The sequence below is a fragment of the Herpailurus yagouaroundi genome, unplaced genomic scaffold (assembly GCF_014898765.1).
Source record: "Herpailurus yagouaroundi ecotype Mexico unplaced genomic scaffold, PumYag 569, whole genome shotgun sequence".
Classification (NCBI taxonomy): Eukaryota; Metazoa; Chordata; class Mammalia; order Carnivora; family Felidae; genus Herpailurus; species Herpailurus yagouaroundi.
The window spans coordinates 1,297,936-1,316,279 of NW_024412786.1; the positions used below are offsets into that span (position 1 = coordinate 1,297,936).

General features: G+C 60.4%; 1 protein-coding gene and 1 long non-coding RNA gene across 2 annotated transcripts in view; one reads left to right on the forward strand and one right to left on the reverse strand.

Moving 5' to 3' along the window:
* MACROD1 (mono-ADP ribosylhydrolase 1) overlaps positions 1-18,344 on the reverse strand; it is a 152,200-nt gene that overhangs the window by 117,681 nt on the left and 16,175 nt on the right.
* On the forward strand, positions 12,597-13,210 carry LOC121023634 (uncharacterized). Its single transcript, XR_005787463.1, has 2 exons — positions 12,597-12,856; positions 12,945-13,210. It is a non-coding gene; the product is annotated as an uncharacterized LOC121023634 (long non-coding RNA).

Below are 18,344 nucleotides of genomic sequence, written 5' to 3' on the forward strand. Positions count from 1 at the left end.
TTAACCCGGCCCAGCTGAGAAACCCACCCTGGCGTCCAGGGCCCAGCGCCAGGCTGCAGCACGGGGGGGGATTCTCTGGATGGAGGGCCCTGGTGCCTTCCGGCTCGTAAAGAGGTGCTGAGAGCCGTGGGGAGGAGGCAAAATAGCCCAGCACTGGAGGGTCTGTCATCTGAGAGGGGGAGAGATGGTGCGGAAGGGTGGGGGAGGCTGCGGGGTTGTGAACACAGGCGCGCCACAGGCGTAGCAGGGTCGCACGGTTCGGCTGGCTGGAGCGGCCGCCTGCTAATTATGAATGTCACCAGGCAGGTGTGAGCCAGGAGGTAAAGGGGAAGAGTAAACGAAAAGAAAACCCCACGCGTGGGCACTGCAGAGTGAAGGTTTTTTAAGAGCCACCAACAGCAGTTCCCTTGCCCGATGTTAAAAGCTTCTCTGTATCTCATTTGGTATTGTAAAGATTTCGGGAGCCACCCGGCGCTTCGCCCAGGGGGCTCCCGGTTCCAGCAGTCAGAGGAGGAGAGGGCCAGGGAGGGAGGAGGGGGTGGGTCCCTGCGCTCCAGGAGGCAGGCTTTCCCGGCCGCACGATGGCACAGGGAGGGCCGGCCCGGTCTCTGGAAAGCCGGTGCCCAAGGCCCCTTCTGCCTTCCCGGCCGCCCTCGCTTCCCCGTGAAGCCCCGGCCTTCCTCACCCGCAGGATGGGCCCTGTGAGGCCACCCGGCCGCCCGCTCCTTGTCCTTTCCCTCTCTCTCTCTCAAGGCTAAAGCAGTCTCGGGGGGCTGAGCCATGGGACCACGTCCACGGCTGCCTGCTGCCGCCCGAGACCCGGGCCTGCCCGCCTCGCTCCCGACCTCGCCCCCCCCCAGACGGGGGGGTTTTCGGAAAACCGAGACACCCAGACACCCACCACGAAACAACACAAACCAAAGTGCACTGCGGACCGCCCTCTGGCCTCCTTCTCGTAGGTGCCTTGCAACTTCAATGTTGAGATGAATGTGATTAACTATTTGGTCCTTTTTTCTGTTTGTCTGTTTTCATATAAAATGTCCAAGTCCACTCTCCTTGTCCTTTCTTGAAATAAACAGAAAGATTTAACTTTTACAGTCATCTCGGCTGCTGACTCGGCTTGTGGCCCGGCGCGCCAGGGGCCAGGTGCCTGCGGCCCATGTGGGCTCGACGGCCCCCACCCCTCCCCGGGCCTCTCCTCTCCGGGGTTCAGCTCTGCTTGTGGGGGGTCCCACCGGCCCGGAGTGGTGGCCTGGCACAGAGCGGAGACTCCGGGCTAAGTTCCCTGGGGCACCGTCGGGATCAAGGTAATGATTCTGCCGCGGGGAGGAGGGACCTCCGCCCCCACCCCGTTGGTCCTGGGAAGGTGGACCGCCAGCTGAAGGCAGATGCCGAGGGGGTCTCCACGTGGACATGTATTTGTGGGAGCCGTGGATTACCCCACGTGGGCCCCTAGGTAAGACTGGACGCGCACGGGCACTGCAGACACGGGCTGTTCCTCTACCTGGTGGATGCTGGGCTGGGTTCTTCCCCCCGCCCACCCACCCAGACCCCCCTTGTCTCCTAGATGCACCCCCACCTTCACCAGTCTCTAAGCCTTATGTGATATCTCATACCCCAAAGAGGGGAGAAAGGAAAAAAAAAAAAGATCTTTCCATGAGAACAATGGCAGTTTCTGCTAAATTTAACATAAAATAAGAACTCATTACTTCTGCCTTAGATCTGAGTGCGTGTCTGGATATGGGTTAATGAGTTTTTCCCTTCATATTCCAAGGAAGCGAAGGTATTTCTCCACGTGCCTTGGTGATGGGTGGCGCGGCTGGGGTGACACAGGCATCCCTCTCCCTCCTCACCTTCTCTTAGCCCTCACCTCCCATCTTGGCAGGAGCCAGCCAAGAGAGAACACTCCAAAGAGCAGCACACAGTGTGGCCTTTGGGAGAGGACAGGGTCCGGTCCTCTAGCTCTGGCTCAGAGCCGGCGCATAGTGGGTGCACAGAGGGGCCACCCAGCTCTTTCTCACCCGACACCCATTCTCCAGGGCTGCGGAGCGATCTCAGAGCACCTGAGAGCACAGTCAGCCAGCCGGTCAGTAGATATATATGGAGGGCCTACTGTGTGCTACGGTTGGACTGGGGCATCCTTCCTGCCTCACGGAGGAAGAGGGAGGAACCCCCACGGGGGAGATGGGGGCCTTGCCCGGGGCCACCAGGGGGGAGGGTCTCTGGGGAATCATGTTTCCACTGAAGGTGTTTCTTCGGATGAGAAGGACTCAGGGAGCAAGAGAGGAGGCCCTGAGATGGAAGAGAAGACAAGTCCAACTGTGCACCTCCCTCTGCAAGGCTCTGCTTCCTGTCCCCTGGCCCAGCCACACCAGTAACTCCCCAGGCAGGCCCTGCCCTGACTCGGCTCCTGGTCTGTGCCTTGCTGATGTTCTGGGCTCAGATGCCCTTGAAGGCCCTGGAAGGTTCAACGCAGGCACTGTGTCTAGTAAGGCCGCCCCCCCCAGCTCCACCCTGGGCCCCACACTGTGCAGGCGACCAGCTCCCGCGCCTCCCTCGCTGGGGGCCCCTGGCTGGCTGGTCTCACCAGTCACCCCTTAAGGTCCCTAGAGGGCACTTGCCTGGCACACAGGAGGCACCCGTGGCCGTGAAGTGAAGGAATAAGTCAATAAACACCAGCAAATCAGCCAACGGATCAATTGATCAATGCTGAGTCCCAGGAGGGGCAGCCCTTGGCAGCCCCAGAGCCCCAATAATCTGACTTGCCCAAGTGGTCTTACTTCTCCCCTCCCCCTCCCCCTGATGAGGGCAGGGAGAGTAGAGGGCGGGGAATGAGGCAGGAATGGGCCTGCCCCCAGTACGCAGTGGAGACAGCACCGAATACCAATGCACCCGCAGGGCTCCCTTCAAGCCGGGGCAGGACGTTAGGGTCCCCAAACTGTGTTCCTTAGCGCCTAGAGCTAATAAACTTTCTGCCCCGGGGAGAAAGCCACAGTCACATGCATTTGGGAACAACCAGATTAATGCCACTCCTGTTTTGGAGGCTCCTCAGACAGGCCCTCGGAATCCCTCAGAAGTGGGTTGGATTCCGGGGCTACACCACTTATTCCCGTGCCTCAGTTGTCGCCTCGGTAAAATGAGTGCATGGTAAGAGCTCACCGTTCTTATTTTTACCATCATGACAGCATTGACCCTGCTGATGCGTGCTGGAGGCTCCTCGGAGGGTACAGATTGCTGGGATCCCCTCCACTTTGTCAGGGAGTGTAGGCCCCCATCCCTGACGTGCGCGCGCGCATGCGCAGAAACACACACACACACACACACACACACACACACACACACACACACACCAGCATTTATTCAGCATCCCTGGCCCTCAGGCACAGAGCCAGGCACTAAGTTGGCTGGCATTTCTCACAAGGAGGCTCAGGTATCTCCAAATGGTCTGTTCCCCAGACCACCCCAACCGTAGACAGCCGACGTCTGCAGCCTGCTCTCTGAAACCTGCTACGGGCAATCTCAGGCTGACCCAAGCTTTCGGCCGCAGGAGGACAGGGTGCGGGGATGGGGGCATCTTAGGCTTCAATAAGTGCCCTCAGGGGTTGGAGACCCAGACAGGGTCACAAGAGGGACTCACCAGGACCTGTGGGGGAAGTTCCGGGATCTGTATTTCAGGTCTATAGAACGAAGACCTTCCAAACGTTAACTAACCCTTTCTGACAAGGCGCAGATGGTCTGAGAGGCAGTGAGCTCCGTCCTCACAGGACAGCAAACGGAGCTGGCTGCCGGTCCCTCAAGGGGACATGACTTCTGGGTGGGGGAGGGGACCCACTGACCCTGAAGAGCCCCTGTCTCCCTATCGTGTCTTCCAATGGACCCTGGGAGATGGGAAACCTACCCCCCCCCCCCGCCCCGGCCCCCAGCTTCGGGACTTGCCTTGCCCTGCTCCATCCAAGCAGCTTCTGGCCCTCTCCTCCCCAAAGAAGTCTCAGGACTCACAGATCCCTGAGGTTACGGGCAGGTACGGGGTAAGACCCCAGATGGCTGCCCTGTGGCCAAGGGGCATCCCAAGACCCAGGGCCTTGGCTTCTTAGATCCAACTCCACCTGTTTGGTCAGATGGAGGACTGAAAGTTCCAGTTCAGATAGGACAAAGGGTGGCCACTACACCCCGTAACCTGGACCCTGCCCTTGCCCGGCCACCACCAGTTTCCGGAAGCTTCCCTCCTCCCGCGCCCCTACTTCCCAGGAGGCGTTGCTGACCTCACCGAGCATCCTGGAGAAGAGGCAATGGAGCCCAGGAAGGAATCAAACCCCAAACCACACCCCCACACCCAAGTTCTGTGGCCAGTTCTTAGCACCCTGCTTAGAAGGCCCCCCCCCGGGTGGATCAGAGGGCAGCCAGCCAACCCCCAAATGCTGCATCAGGAGGCCTGGGTGGAGCTTGTTCATCTACTCTCGGGAGCCCCCAACCCCGGTGTGCTTCCCCCGGCCTCGCTGCTGGCCGCCTCCCCTGCCCTCGGCCGCACCTCAGGCCCGCTCGTCAGCACCTGCTTCTCCACCGGCCGGCCCCACCGTCCAGCACCTCCGAAGGACCCTCTCCTCCCGCGGCAAAGTAAATAGGATCTCTCCAGCCACTAACTGACAGCACAAATGAAATCCTGGCGCTCCCCCTCGGAGATTTACGGGGGAAGTGAAATCTTATTTGCACCGTTGCCAAGCCCGGGCCACGATGAAATTATGCCTCAAGAAGAGACCCGGCCGGCTCCTCGCGGAAGCGGCCGCATCAGAGATGGGCTTATTAAAAGCCACAGCGGCCACATTTCAACCTGTTTCAGGTGTTAAGTAATTTACTGCCACCCAGAATTCAGTGGCAGGTTTTTATCATTTTTCTTTCCGTTGATGCAGGCCAGTGGCCCCCGAGGTCCCTACCTGGGGGACTGCGGGTCTAAATGCTCCCTGCCCCCCTCCCCCAGCACTGCGGAGGGAAACGGCAGGAGCCTAGGAGGGGGTGATCGGGGGGCGCGGAGTGGCAGTGGACAGCCCTGCCTCTCCTCAGGGTTCCACCAGGCTGGGCCAAAGCTCAGGGTGGCAGAGAGACAGGCTCTAAGATCCCACACCCCACATTTGGGAGACCACTGATCCCCCAAAGACGCGGCAGGCGTCTTCTGAAGGCAGCAATAGCATGAGCCCTGTGAGAGCAGCCACTACAAGCAACCCCACCATCGAGTCTTTATTGGGCACCTGCTGTGTGCCAGGCCCTGCTTAAATGGAGGACCCTGCACCGCGTGGGGCCCCAAAGTCCCCTGCCCGACGGGGCTCTCGAGCTGCTGCTACTGAGCAAATATTTGGGATTGATTGATTAAAATCTCTGAGAGGCAAACGAGCGCTTGAGAGAGGAGACGGTGGCATGTGGGGCACCAGAGGGAAGGGGCGGGGAGGGCGGGAGCCCACCTCACTGAGCTACGTGCCAGTGGCCGCAGCAAGCCTCGAGGCAGGACCTCCTCCATGCCGCTGACCTGTGCCTTTCACTGCCCTGGAGCACGGGCGGTGCGGGGTTCGTGCTCTGCCTTTCCCCTTCCCCGGTCCCCAAAACTCTTGGGGGAATGCACAGCCTCCCATTCACAGGATGCGAGGACAGGGAGCCCTCTGTGGTCTGGGGCTCACAGGGTCACAAAGGGCCCCAAGTCCTCCAAGCCCTTTCTCCGCAGTGATGGCTGGAGGGCTGTTTGATGCCTGCTGACTTTGGGGGGATTAAGCCTATTACGGAGGCTAGCACGACGCCCTTTCTGACACCCCCCCCCTTCTCCACCTGTTTTCAGATACTCCAGGAAGACTAAGGGGAATCTTCAAAGTCCAGGCTGAGCCAAGAGCAGAAATTCTTTAATTAGCTTTCTCTTGGATCGGGTCCCTGGCAAATGGATTAGTTGTGGTGGGGCGGGAGAAAGGGACTGGAATCCTCCTTAAAGCTGAGATTACAAGCCCGGGGTGAAGGGCTGGGGGGGCTGTCACCAGGGATGGCGGGTCCCTGAGCAGCCCCCGCCACCACCACCACCGAATCAGCGACTCCCCGGGGGCTGGCAGATGGAACCCGTCACCAGGAAGGCGCGGGAGATGTGCTCTCAGCGAGGCCGTGGTCCTCGGGAGTCGGCGCGGAAAGATGCTTGGCAAGGCTGGGCTGTGTGCCTGGGTCTCCTAATGAATGTGCTTCCTTTCCGTGTGGCCACCCAGACCTGGAACTTCATAATTAGGGGGGGATTTCCTAAAGGGGCACCCATCTGTGAGAGGTAAGGCAGCACAGCCCCCGATGGTGCCAGGCACCAGACATCTGTCACCATGCTCCAACCTCACGTACCCCCATTTTCAAATGAGCAAACTGAGGCCCAGATCTAAGAAGCTCACCCAAGGCCGCAGTGGCAGAGATTTCATTTGGGACCAGGTCTGTCCAGGATCCTCCCACTGCCCCAAATCCTGGCCCCCAAGGCCCCCGGGGGAGGCCTGAGTGAGGGTCTGTGAGCCTGGAGGAAAAGGCACGAGTGAGCCCCCACCAGAAATCACTGCTGGGAAGGAGGCCTCCCCAGGCAGGCCTCTTCCAGGAAGCCTTCCCTGACCAGCCCACAGCACTTTGGATTCCCCATCAAGGCGCTTATACGCTGTGCTGTGACCCTGTTGTCCCCACCCATACACTGAGCACCTTTCAGAGGCGGACACTTGGTCTTCATCATATTCTGAATGAAGGAAGGAGGGCTGGGCCCACCTCAGCCTGGGGACCAGAAAGAAACGCCTGGTAGGAGGCTGGGCCTCAGGAGCAGGAGGAAGGGAGGGATTCCGGGAGCCAAGCTCCAGGCTGGTGTCTCTCCCGGGCCCGGGTTCCCCTGCTGGCCTGCTTTGCCCAGGGAGGTGCACAAGGGGTGGGTGGGAGGATGATTCAAGGACTCGGAGACCCAGATTCCCCGACCAAAGCCGTTTGAAGTATGACTCGTGCTCTCCCCCTTGAGCTCTGCATCAAAGGCAGCTCCACTGTGGTCCGGCCACACTGTGCTCTGCAGATAAGAGCTGCCCTCGCGGAGCAGGCTGACAAAGGGCGTCTGGGCTGCCCCCAGCTTCCCTCTGGCCTCCCTGTTCCCCGTGCAGCAAGCCGAGCCACCCCCCAAACCCCTGTCTGGGGTGCTCCTGCCTCCCGCCTTCCTGACCCTCTGGACAGGTCTGCCCCAGGGTCAGGTCACTACAGGTGTCCCGGCTCCCGGGGGCATCGCAGCCACCTAAGCCACATCCCCCTCGCAGCCCGGCACCCAGCACCTGCTGAATGAAGGAACACGAAGCTGGATGAACGGCCGTCTGTGGGGCACACGGGAGGGAGGTCTAACCCAGGTCGGGGGGGGGGGGGGGAGCGGTTCTGGAGGAGATGACATCTGAGCTGGGACCTGGAGCGTGACCAGCGCCAGCCCGGTGAAAGTGGGAATAGAGAATGCTTCTGGCAGGGGGGAGAGCCTGTGCAAAGGCCAGAAGGGGTGGGAGCACATGCAGTTATGAAGCCCGAAATCATTGATCTGGGCTGGGATGGAGAGGGTAGGAGAGGAAACCAGAAAAGGCAGGAGAGGTTCTGGGGCCAGACGATGTAGGTGCTCCAGAGAGCCAAGGGCGCTACTGGGGCAAGACCTTTCCCACATCGAGGCTCCCAAGGGTGTTTCAAGAAGCCGTGATAACAGCCAAGGCTGCCCAAGTCTGGAGGCGGGGGGGGGGGGGTCCCCGTTTCCATCTGGTCTCTGTGAGTACCCGCTACGCGTTGTGCGGTATGCCTCCGGCACCAGCCACGGGGCTACAGAGAGCCCTGAAACCAGAGGCCCAGCCGAGCAGCAGGAAGCGGCACCTTCCCACGAGGGGCGGGGCCCAGGAAGACCCAGGATGAGGGAGCGGCCGGGTGGGGGCAGGGGGCAGGGGAGCCAAACCCCCCAGGAGCATCCCCAGTGGCAAGCGGGCTAAGCCAGGGACACGAAAGGCAGTGGCGGTGACCCTGCTGAGATCTACTGGGAGCGGAGAGTTCTTATGTGTTCTCTGGAGTAAAGCAAGTGTTTCCAAGCTCCTACTACGTGCCGGTTTGGTGCAGGCCGCCTGCGGGTGAGCCCAGGAAAGGGCCGCTCTCCTGCTGCCGCTTCACCCGCCAGTATCGACACTTCCAGCCTCTGCCTCTCGGGCAGTGAAGAATGATGTCTCTCATTTCAATTAGCCTTTTCCTGATTACTCGCGAAGTTCTGCATCTTTTCCCTTGTTTACCGGCCATTTGTTTTTCTCCTACCGGGAATTGCTTGTCTACATCCTTTGCCCATTTTTCTTATTGATTTGTAGGAGCTCTTCACATATTAAGAGAGAAGCGGAGAAGCAGCCTTTTCCTGGGGCAGACCCTCAGGGCCTCCCGCGAGGGTCCCTGGGTCCCAGGAAAGGGAGGAAGATTTGCATGGGCTTCTGGCTGCCCCCACTGAATCTCTCTACACTCATCCAGCTCCCAAATGGCCAACTTTGTCAGAAGACAAAGCACCTCCTGCAGGTGACAGTCCCTGCCAGGTCTGCATCTCAGCTGGCACAGCCCCGAGGGCTTATTTTTTACTTACACTGAGAAGTCTACACTGCCAGTGGCTGGCACCCGAGGGGAGCCGGCAGGTGTAGCTGGGCATCCGGGAGGAAGGGCAGACACTCACTGTTCCAAGGACAATTCAGTGGGGGCCACCCAGCAAAAGGGGCAGGTCCCGAAGCCTCAGGCTGACCCTCCCAGCAGTATTCCAGGGCCCCCTCTGACACACACCATCCCGGCACCCGCTTCCAGCCGTGACGGCTCCTGCAGGGTGACCCAGGCCCGAGAGGACGCCTCGGAGCCCCGCCCCCTCACCCTCTGCCACCTGACCTGCGGCCCCGTGGCTTATTTTCTCTCCGATGCTTTCCGTGTTTCAGCAGACAAACAACACAGCCCATAAAACTGATTTTGAGAGCCTGCAAAGGCACGAACGTTTAGGGAGCCAGGAAGAGTAAGGCCGCTCCTTTCCCGGAGTCACGGCTGCCAGGAGCCCGCGTTGGGGCCGTTTCTGCAGCTGGGGCTGGCACAGCACGGGGCCAGCCCTCAGGCTTCCTCGAACCAGGTGGTAAATGGCCACTCAGCACGTGTTCCAAGGGGCCCACCGCAGCCCAGGAGGCCGCGAACTGCCAGCTTACCTCCTCTCTGACTCCCCCGCCCGTGGCCACACCAGCTCCCCAAGAGCCTGGCCGGACTCAGTGCCACCCTCCCTCGCCCAGCCTCGGCTAAGCACCTGGCAGAAAGGTCAGGTTGCAGATTGCGGGCCACCGTCTGGCGCCGGCTGAGGTCACCCCGCTGTAGTTAGAGCAGGAGAGAATGTCCATGCCGAGGGTGACCTGGCAGGCAAGCCCATCACCCTGCTCCGCACCACACTCGGGCGAGCCCTTTGGGAGGGCAAACAAGGCTGCCATAAAAGGCAGCCACCGTGACCTCTGGATAACAAGGGGAATGGGGTGTCAAGGGGGGCCTGGTAAGGCTCAGCCCTCCCCGCCGAGCTCTCCAAACACCTTCCATCCGGGGCCAACGACGTGCCCACTAACCAGGAGGACACCTAGAACCATAAGCGGTTAGCACGTGCCCACTCCCTTCCCTTCGCTCATTTACACACTTACGTACTCATTCATTCATTCATTCATTCATTCATTCAAGGGTGATGTGACATAGTAGAAAGGTCCAAGATACAGAGCGAGATCTGGTTCAAGCTTCCTGACCGGGGACACGTCACTTAACAGCCCTGCATCACTGCTTCTCAACCTGAAAGGAGGAATAGCAAAGGCTCAGCTTGTCTCATCGTTATGATGACCATCCTGGGCTCAGAGAGTTGCCGGATGAGGGCGGGACCACGTCTGATGCTGCGGGGGCAGGAGGCTGGGCCAGGTGTGACCACGGAGCCCAGAGGGGCAGGCGCAGAGGAGAGGGCTTCCCTGGAGGTAGCGGGAAGGACCAAATGACCCCAACAGTCTTTCCAGGCAAAAGGGAAGCCAGGTCGGGAGACAGGGCATTCAGGCACCGAAGGTGCCACCTTCGGGTAAGATCCACGGCGCAACCAACAGACCCACAGACAAGGTAAGGGCGGGACCCCCCTGGGCCTGTGGGGCCCCCCCTCCCAGAAGCCATCTCTTTCTTCTCCAGGATGAAAACACATCGTGGCATGGAAGTCGTTCAGCCTCCAGCTTAACCACAAAGAGGTAGAGAGAAGCGAGGATCCGCTAACCAGGGACACCCCCCTGCAAAGGAGCCCCAGAGTTTCTTCGGGACCCTGGAGGGGTGGGGAAGTGGGGTGCCAGCCCACGGAAGCACGGGGGCAGCCTCCGAGGGGCTCTCGTGCTGGCTGTGGGGCCGAGAGGCAGCATTTGCATGGAGAGCGCTTGGTGGCTCTGGAATTTATGCAGCTGCCTGTGTGATTCCGGAGGCGAGACGAATCTCCGGCCGCTTTTCTCAGCGGGAACAAGTCTTTCCTTCAAATCGATGGTGACACATTTTTAAACTCTGATATTAAGGAGGGAAAGATTTTTCTGGCCCCCTGGGGGCAACCCTTATTAGTCACTGGCTCGTCTGAGAGAAATCGCAGAGGCAGACCCAGTGGGCCTGGGCAAGGCCAGAGGCCAGGCCGGCTGACACGGGAATGGACAGTGACAAACAAGAGGGCAGAGGGGGACTCGCAAGTCAGAAGCAAAGCCGCGTTGGAGAGACTCGGAGAGCAAGGCTGGGGCGGGGGGCGCCCCCCCCCCGGCGGGGCCGGGGGGCTCTGGAGCAAGGTACGAAGTCTCCGTGGGGGAAATAAAGAACCACTGGTGAGGGTAATAGAGGGAGAAGATGGAGAAAAAAAGGCAGACTAGAAAGAGGCATCAAGCTCAAGAATAAATTGATTTCCAAATGTGAAGTTATAGAAAGTAAAATCTTATTCCCCATCTTGCTCTGGCTGCCAGGAAGCTCAAAGCCACCTTAACATCCAGTCGCCACAGACTTGTTCGGCCTAGTTTTGAGGTGTCATCTGGGCAGGGCCAGGGTAGGTGCCAGGAGCCAAGCTGACCCCCCCAAAGCCCCCTAAGGGCATAAAATAGAAGGGGGGGGGCATGAACCGTAGTCTCTCAGTACATAGGACACCAGCGTCAAGTGGCAGGTGGTAGGGCTGAGCAGGGGGCCACGACCAAGAACGAGGCCAGAGGTTGGCAGGGTGGAAAGCACGTGCCATGGGCATCCAGGCCAAAAGCTCCCAGGTGTGGCCAAGTGCACGGGGCACCTTCTTATTGGACGCCCAGCTCAGTGTCCTCCCATGTCCCTTGTTTCTTCCTGTCCCTGTTTTAATGGCTCCCTAGTTTTATTGTACCTATTTTTCAGTGGAAATAGGTGGGTTAAATATTTTTAAAAAATCAATTCCAGCTCAAACGCCCACTTCCTCGGTGATAACAGCCACCATTTATTGAATTCCAACGGCTTGTCACATTTTCATGAATCTTTTCCATCCCCTCAATCACCTTCGGGGGGGTGGGGAGGGGGGGGGAACGTGGCTCTCCCAGCAGGGTTTACAGAAGAGGAAACTGAGGCTCAGAGGGGAGGTATATCCTGGTCAAGGTTACAAGAGTTTATAAGTGACCACGGCGGCTCTGTCCAGTCGGCCCCCTGGCACGCCCCCATTCCCACCCTTGAGCCCCAGAGCCCAGCACTCTGCTCTGTGCAGGGGCGGGGGGGAGGGGGGGTGGCCCTCCTGCCGGCCTCGTTAGCGGGCAGCTGAGGCTGAGTCAAGGTCAAGGCCAGGGAGGCACCAAACACAGTCCGGTGACCCACAGGATTCCCTCACCCCCTGACCCCCGCCCGCCTACAACGCCTGGGTCCCCTCTCTGCCAAAACCCAAGGCTTCAGCCACAGCCCGCCCCACCTTCCGGTGACCCTCACCGGGGAAAGTTCCCCCGCCGGCTGCCAGACAGGATTCAGCTCCTTTGACAGTCAAAGCTGCAAAGCTCCCGTCGCAAATGTCAATTCTGGGCCATTTGCTTCGTAGATTTTAATGTTCCTGTTTCTCCTCAACATCCTCAGCAAGGTAGCTCTTGGCTTTTCAAAAGGGATGTGGCGTTTGATGATGTTTAAACCGTACGTGAAATACAGCCAGGCGGCGACAATAAAACAGACGTGAGCCCTGCTGGCAGGGGAATGGCTGACAGCCGGGCCTCTCTCTTCCCACATGCTACTCCGCAGCTAAGCTCCTATTTTTATGACAATTACAATGTCCGAAGAGGGGGAGGAAGCAGGGATGGGGAGGAAGGGGGTGGGTACGGCCGTACGAGGACCACTTGTAGCTGCTGGGAGCGGGGTGCAGCGGATGCGGTTTGAATGAACCAAAGCGGGTGATGCCAGCCGGGTGTCCCGGCAGAGAAAGGCCAGCCCCATCCGCCACCGGGCACTGCCCTCCCGAACCGCTGTTGGCCCTGCCTCCGTCCCCCGGTATCCGTCCTCCCTGGTGGCGGCGGCGGGGGGGGGGGGGGGGGGGGGAGGGGCTGGAGTCCTCACTGGCTCTGTCTCCTGACACAACCCCTCCTCCCCCACCGCGAGGACACTGATAGCTGTCGCCCCGTGTGCGGGAAGCAGGGCTCAGGGCACAGGGCACCGGGCAGCCTCCACCTAAGGGAGCTCGGCCACCACCTGTCATCAGGGAGCTACTGCGCAGGCAGGCATCCTCGGGCCGCCCTCGCCACCCAAGGGCACCGCCGCGTGCACAGCCCCGTCCAGGGATGGCGACCTGGGGTCAGTGGACACCTGCCCTCCGGGGGCTCCCGTCTGGTGGTGGAGTGAGGTATTTCACTACTAAGAACGACAGTTGTCGCTCACGGAGCCCCTGCGGCCTGCCAGGCACTCGTTCACTTTCCTCTAACCCTCCACAGGGCGCACCGGTGGAAACCGAGGCTGGGAGAAGCCGTCAGCGGAACCGGATTTTTACCCCAGTCTGTATCGTGAGCAGCCACGGCCCTGGCCCCCACTTGCCCGGGGTGCCCTCCCCACGGGCAGCTGCACCCTCTCACATGCGAGAAATCGAGACTGCGGGGAAAGGGTGCCTGCGATGGTACCGCACGCACGCGGCCGCCCGCAGGGCCCGAGGAAGCATCTGGGCAAACACTTTGCAAAATGAGTAAATGAGCCCAAAAGGTGAGCTGTGAGACTCTGAGGAGGGGGAGGGAAGGCTGGAGGTTTCCGGGGGGCCCTCGGGGTGGCGTCGGCTCTGCCCATCTGACGGGGAGCGCTTCGGTCAGCGGCCTCCCCCAACTGCTGTCTCCGCAGGGGCTATTCCCATGTAACACGCACACCCTTCCCCCACTGGAGGCCCTGCCACAAGAGAGGGGGCGCCAGGCCCACCTGCCCTGCACCCTACGGTCAGCAAACCCCAAATCAGGAGGGCCCCCTGCCTCAGCAACCCGCCCTGGGCCCAGAAAGGGCTCAGTTTCCCACGGGAAGACAAGAAGGAGGTCCCCCCAGGCCTCCCCTGTCCCCGGCCCAGCTGAGCAGCATGTGACAACAGGCCCCACCCTGCAGGACAGTGCCACCCTCCCAGAGAAGCGGCAGCAGCAGCAGCGAATACAAGAGCTGGCATTTCTTGAGGGCTTCCTTTAGCCCGGACATTGCGCTGTCTTCTTTCAAACTCACAGCCACCCCAGGAGGCGGGGCCTGATGCCCTCTTACTCCCATTACACAGGCAAGAAAACCGAGGCTGAGATTAGATGACCTGCCTGAGGTCCCACAGCTTGTACCCAGGACTGCAACTGCCACTGCCATGCCCTATGATGGGGTCACCAGAGCAGGTGGGGCTGTCTGGGGAGCAGGGGTGGGGTGGGGCGGGGCGAGGAGACAGGGCCGAGCCTTGGACTCTCTTTTAGGCCATGTTACGTCCTAGAGACCACCCCACGCTGGGGCCAGATCAGGCCTCAGCCAGCAGGCCTCAGGGTCAGGGTTGGGGGTACGTATGAGCCCACCCTAGGGGTCCGGAGAGAACAGATTCGGCCCAGAGCCCCTGCAAACAGAGCCGGCTGCACAGAGCTGGGTGTCGAGAGGAAGGGAAGGGGCGCCAGTTCCTGGGGAGGGCCCGTGGCTTCCGCGTGCTGCATCCAGACCCCTTCGCCTCCCAGGGACACGGCGTACCCATCCGTTAAACAAGCAGGCGAGCCACAGCCTCCTGGAGAGGCCTCAAGCCGGCTGGGCAGCCCTTTGCCAGGGTGCTGGCGGATCATTCTGGTCGAGCAAGCCAAGGGCCGCAGATCCAGCCCTTTTCATGCTTGGCCAATTTAATGGTCCCCATTAATTTCCAAACACACACATTCCCACAAGCTCCGGCCTCCTCAGCTCAGTGCTCGGGAGAGAGAGCACGCTGGGAACACAGACAGGCACACAGGTGCAGGTGCTGAGGCCAGCCGGCCTCAAGGACAGGGAGGAGCCACTCGGCAGGGGGCAGGGGGGCACCGTGTTTCCTGACCTTGTGTCTGTCGCGATGGGGAGAAGAAGGACAAGGAGAAGGGGCCCAGTTCCTGGGGGGCCCCCCCCCCAGGCCTGCTTTGCCACTTTCCTGCTGTGTGACCCTGAGCAGGTCATGGTCCCTCTGGGCCTCAGACACCCTCCCTTTTCCTCTAAGAGACAGCAAATGCCTTGAGGGCAGGTACCGGGTCCGCCTGAGCCTTGTATCCCCAGAGCCAGGAACCTCCCAAGCAGCCTGTAGTGTCCATGGGCAAATGCATTGCCGCCCTCTAGCCCTGGCATCGACGACGACGAGTCACGGTGGGGGGCTGAGCGGTGTCTGGGCTGGGGCAGGAGGAGGAGGAGGCCCAGAGGGGGTCACTGGCACTTCCAGTCCCTCCCTCTGTCTGACCCACTCTCAAAGGCATTCAATCAATCGTTTATTCAGCAAACTTTCACTGAAACCCAGGACAAAGGGTCACTGGGTCCAAGGCCCACGGCCCACCCACGTGTTCCCTGTGGGAGGACGGGAAGGATCTGGCCAATACACAGGAGACCTGGCAGAAGACCTGGGGGTGGAAGGACCTTTCCAGGGTCCTCGAGTCCTGCTCACTGGCCAAGCTCCGCTCGCTGGACCAGGCCTTGCGAGACCTCAAGGGAATCTCAATAATTCAGGAGGGATCCATCATTTATGAATTTATGTAACCGCTTCTCGACCTTGTGGAAACGAGCCGCCCTCTTCCTACAGTGGGGGAAATTAGGCCTTGGCACCGTCTCGGGTGTTGTGGGGAGGGGGCCAACGGGACCCCAGGCCTCCCAGCCGGCCTTCCAAGCTACTCTGTCCCTCACCCCTACACTAGAAGCAGAGGGAGCTTCTGAGAACACAAACGTGACTGCATCTCCCTTAAACCCCAAGTCTGAAAGGTGAGGGTTTGATTCCTGGCTCGGCCTTTTACCGGCACTCTGGTCCCGTGTGGGCCTCAGTCTCCTCGTCTGTAAAATGGGGGACATATTAGCGCCTGCCTCGGAAGTGAGGCCATGGGTGCGATGTGGGGGCAGCTTCCAGCGCAGAGGGAATAATGAATAACGAGCTGCGGCAGCCTAGACGCAGAGGCTCTGTGGGCTGAGTTGGGGGCAGGGGACGGGACCCAGGTCAACCAAGCACGACAGGAGCTAGAGCCTGCCATGGGCCTCACGGGGCCAACGAGCCCAGACCCAGCCGAACCCAGACCCAGATGTTAGCACCACCTTTCCTGCATCGACCGCCCACTGCCTCAAACGCCACCCCTCCCCCCACTTCTCAGCTGCGCCCACAGGGGGTGGGGGTGACAACATACCTACTCTTTGACCAGAAAAGAAAAGGGAACAAAGAAGAGGTGTTCCCACCCCCACCCCCCAAAATACAAGGACTTCCGGGTGGCTCAGTCGGTTGAGTGTCTGACTTCAGCTCAGGTCAGGAGTTCGAGCCCCACATCAGGCTCGCTGCTGTCAGCTCCGAGCCCACTTTGGATCCTCTGACCCCTCTCTCTGCCCCTCCCCAGCTTGTGTGTGCGCTTGCGCGCTCTCTCTCTCTCTCTCTCTCTCTCTCAAAGATAAATAAATATATATTTTTAAACACAAGGATTTCCTGGAAGCTCCAGAGTCAGGCAAACCTCCCCTCTCAGCACCAATACTGGTTAGCTGTGTGGCCTTAAGCAAGTGACTTCACATCTCTGAGCCTCAGTCTCCCCTTTGACACTGTGGGCTTACATAATAACACCAGGAGGCCAGGAAAGGTGGCATGGGATGTGCATTCAGCCCAGATCCGGAGAGAGACCCTTGGTCAGGACAGGCCATGGCTCATTCCAAGCTCCTGAGAGCTTCCCCAAGTCTCCCCTACCCTGTCTCACCCCTTCCTGCCAGGGCTCTCCCTCTCTGCCCCTGGAATGCCCTCGTCCAACTTCTGACGCAGTGCCCCCTTCTCAGCACGAGCCCCGCCTCCACTTTGCCTCCTCCAGGCAGCCTTCCAGATTGTCTGCCACCCCTGCAGCAAAAGCCCTCATGGACTTTGCTATCCCTTTCCATTCATGTGTCTCACCTCACACTGGGGATTAGAGAGTGTGTCTTTTGTAGCCCAGGGCCTACCTCCCTGCCTGGTGCAAAACAGGCCTACCGCACAGTCTGCTGAAAGAAGGAAAGGCCACATAGGAGCTCCAGTTCTGAATCAGTCACCTGCCAAGCTGCGCCTTGGTTTGATCACTGAAAGTGGGGACCGCAGTCCTGCCTGCCTCCAGGATGCCTCCAGGTCGGTGCCATGGCGGGGAGGGAGGGGGCAGGCCCTCACCGTGGGCCCCCGGGGACCTGGGCCCAGCTCCGGCTGGGCTGCCTGCCCCCAGGCTGCCCCGCACCCACCCTCCCTGCCCACTGCGGAGAGGTTGCTGCCGTCGGAGGCAGCCGGCAAGCCTCAGCAAACACATTTAAATCTGAAGTGACAGATAAAGCGATTTACGGCGACAGTTTAGCGTCAGATCACTTCCCACAAGGCAGCCGGCGTCCCTCAGCCCCTCCTGCTTGCTAGTCCATCAAGGCGGTCTCTAAATCACTGACTCTGAGCGGTGGCCCAGGGCCGGCCGGGGCTGGGCTCCTTGGGGCCTCCAGGCAGCGGAAAGGATGAGGCCTGGACGGTGACTGGCTCACGAGGAGGAGGGGGCTGTAAGCGGCTGGCAGATTTTCACAAATCAAAGACCCAGGACTTAAGGACACAGAGCACCACTTCATGCCTTATTTTAAATAAATAAGCCGCTCAAAAAACTCCCAGCGAGGCAATTTGTCGCTGTGAAGCATGGCTTTCCACCCGCTCTGCACGTCCCGGCCCGCGTGCCCGGGCCCCTCAAAGGCCTCATGGCCCCCCCCCCCGGGTGGGGCCGAGGATGGCCCATTTTTCAGATGAGGAAACAGAGGCTTGGAGCCGCCACCAACAGGAATACTGGGATTCCAATCAGCTCCTGGCCTCTGTGCCCACCGCGGCCCTGACTCGCTGGCCTGGGACAGCTTTGAAGGGGAAGATTCCTTCTGTCTGCACAAAGCATCACATTCATCCCTGCTCTGTCCCGTTATGCCCTGAAGGCCAAAGCTGGCAGCCGGACCCCTGGGCTGGCCAAGAATGGGGGTCTTTCTTTATGCTGGGCCACTTCCTGCCCGGGACTCAGCTGTCTGCCAAAAACTAGGGAGCCACAGGCACAGGCCTGGTAAGCTGGGAACCTCAAGGGCAAGGAAGTGACCCCGTCAAGGTCATACCCCCCCCCATGGCAATAAGAAGATGCAAAAACCCCACAAGCCGAAGCGCCCTCCCCCCCCCCAGAACGGAGACCCCCAGACCTGAGCTTCTCTGGAGGAGATGCCAGGCACGGCTCTCCCCAGACACAGCCTTGGAAGGGGAGGGCGGGGGGAGGGGGGGTCGTAGGCCAACCTGGAGCAGCAGGCACCGCCCCTGAGACTCTTCTGCTCCAGAACGGGGGGCCCGCAGGGGCTCCCTGGTTTATCTTGCCAGCATGGCAACCCAATTTAATTAAGATGGATGCGGCGTGCCCCCGTGGGTAGGAGCCGTGGCCCGCTACCAGATGGCGGGAGCCTGAGACTCTCCGGGCACTGCCCGAGCGAGCAGCCTCGGCAGCAGCCTGTGAAAACACAGCCGAGGAGGGCGCGGGGTGGCCTGCACTTCACCTGGGTGTTCGGAGGGTCCTGCCCCTGTGACCGCCAGCCCTGCCACCCACCTGCCAGGCATCCCGCATTCGACTCTCCGCCCCAGCCCCCCTCCATGTACTATGCAGCATACATCACATCACAACACGTGCGCACACACA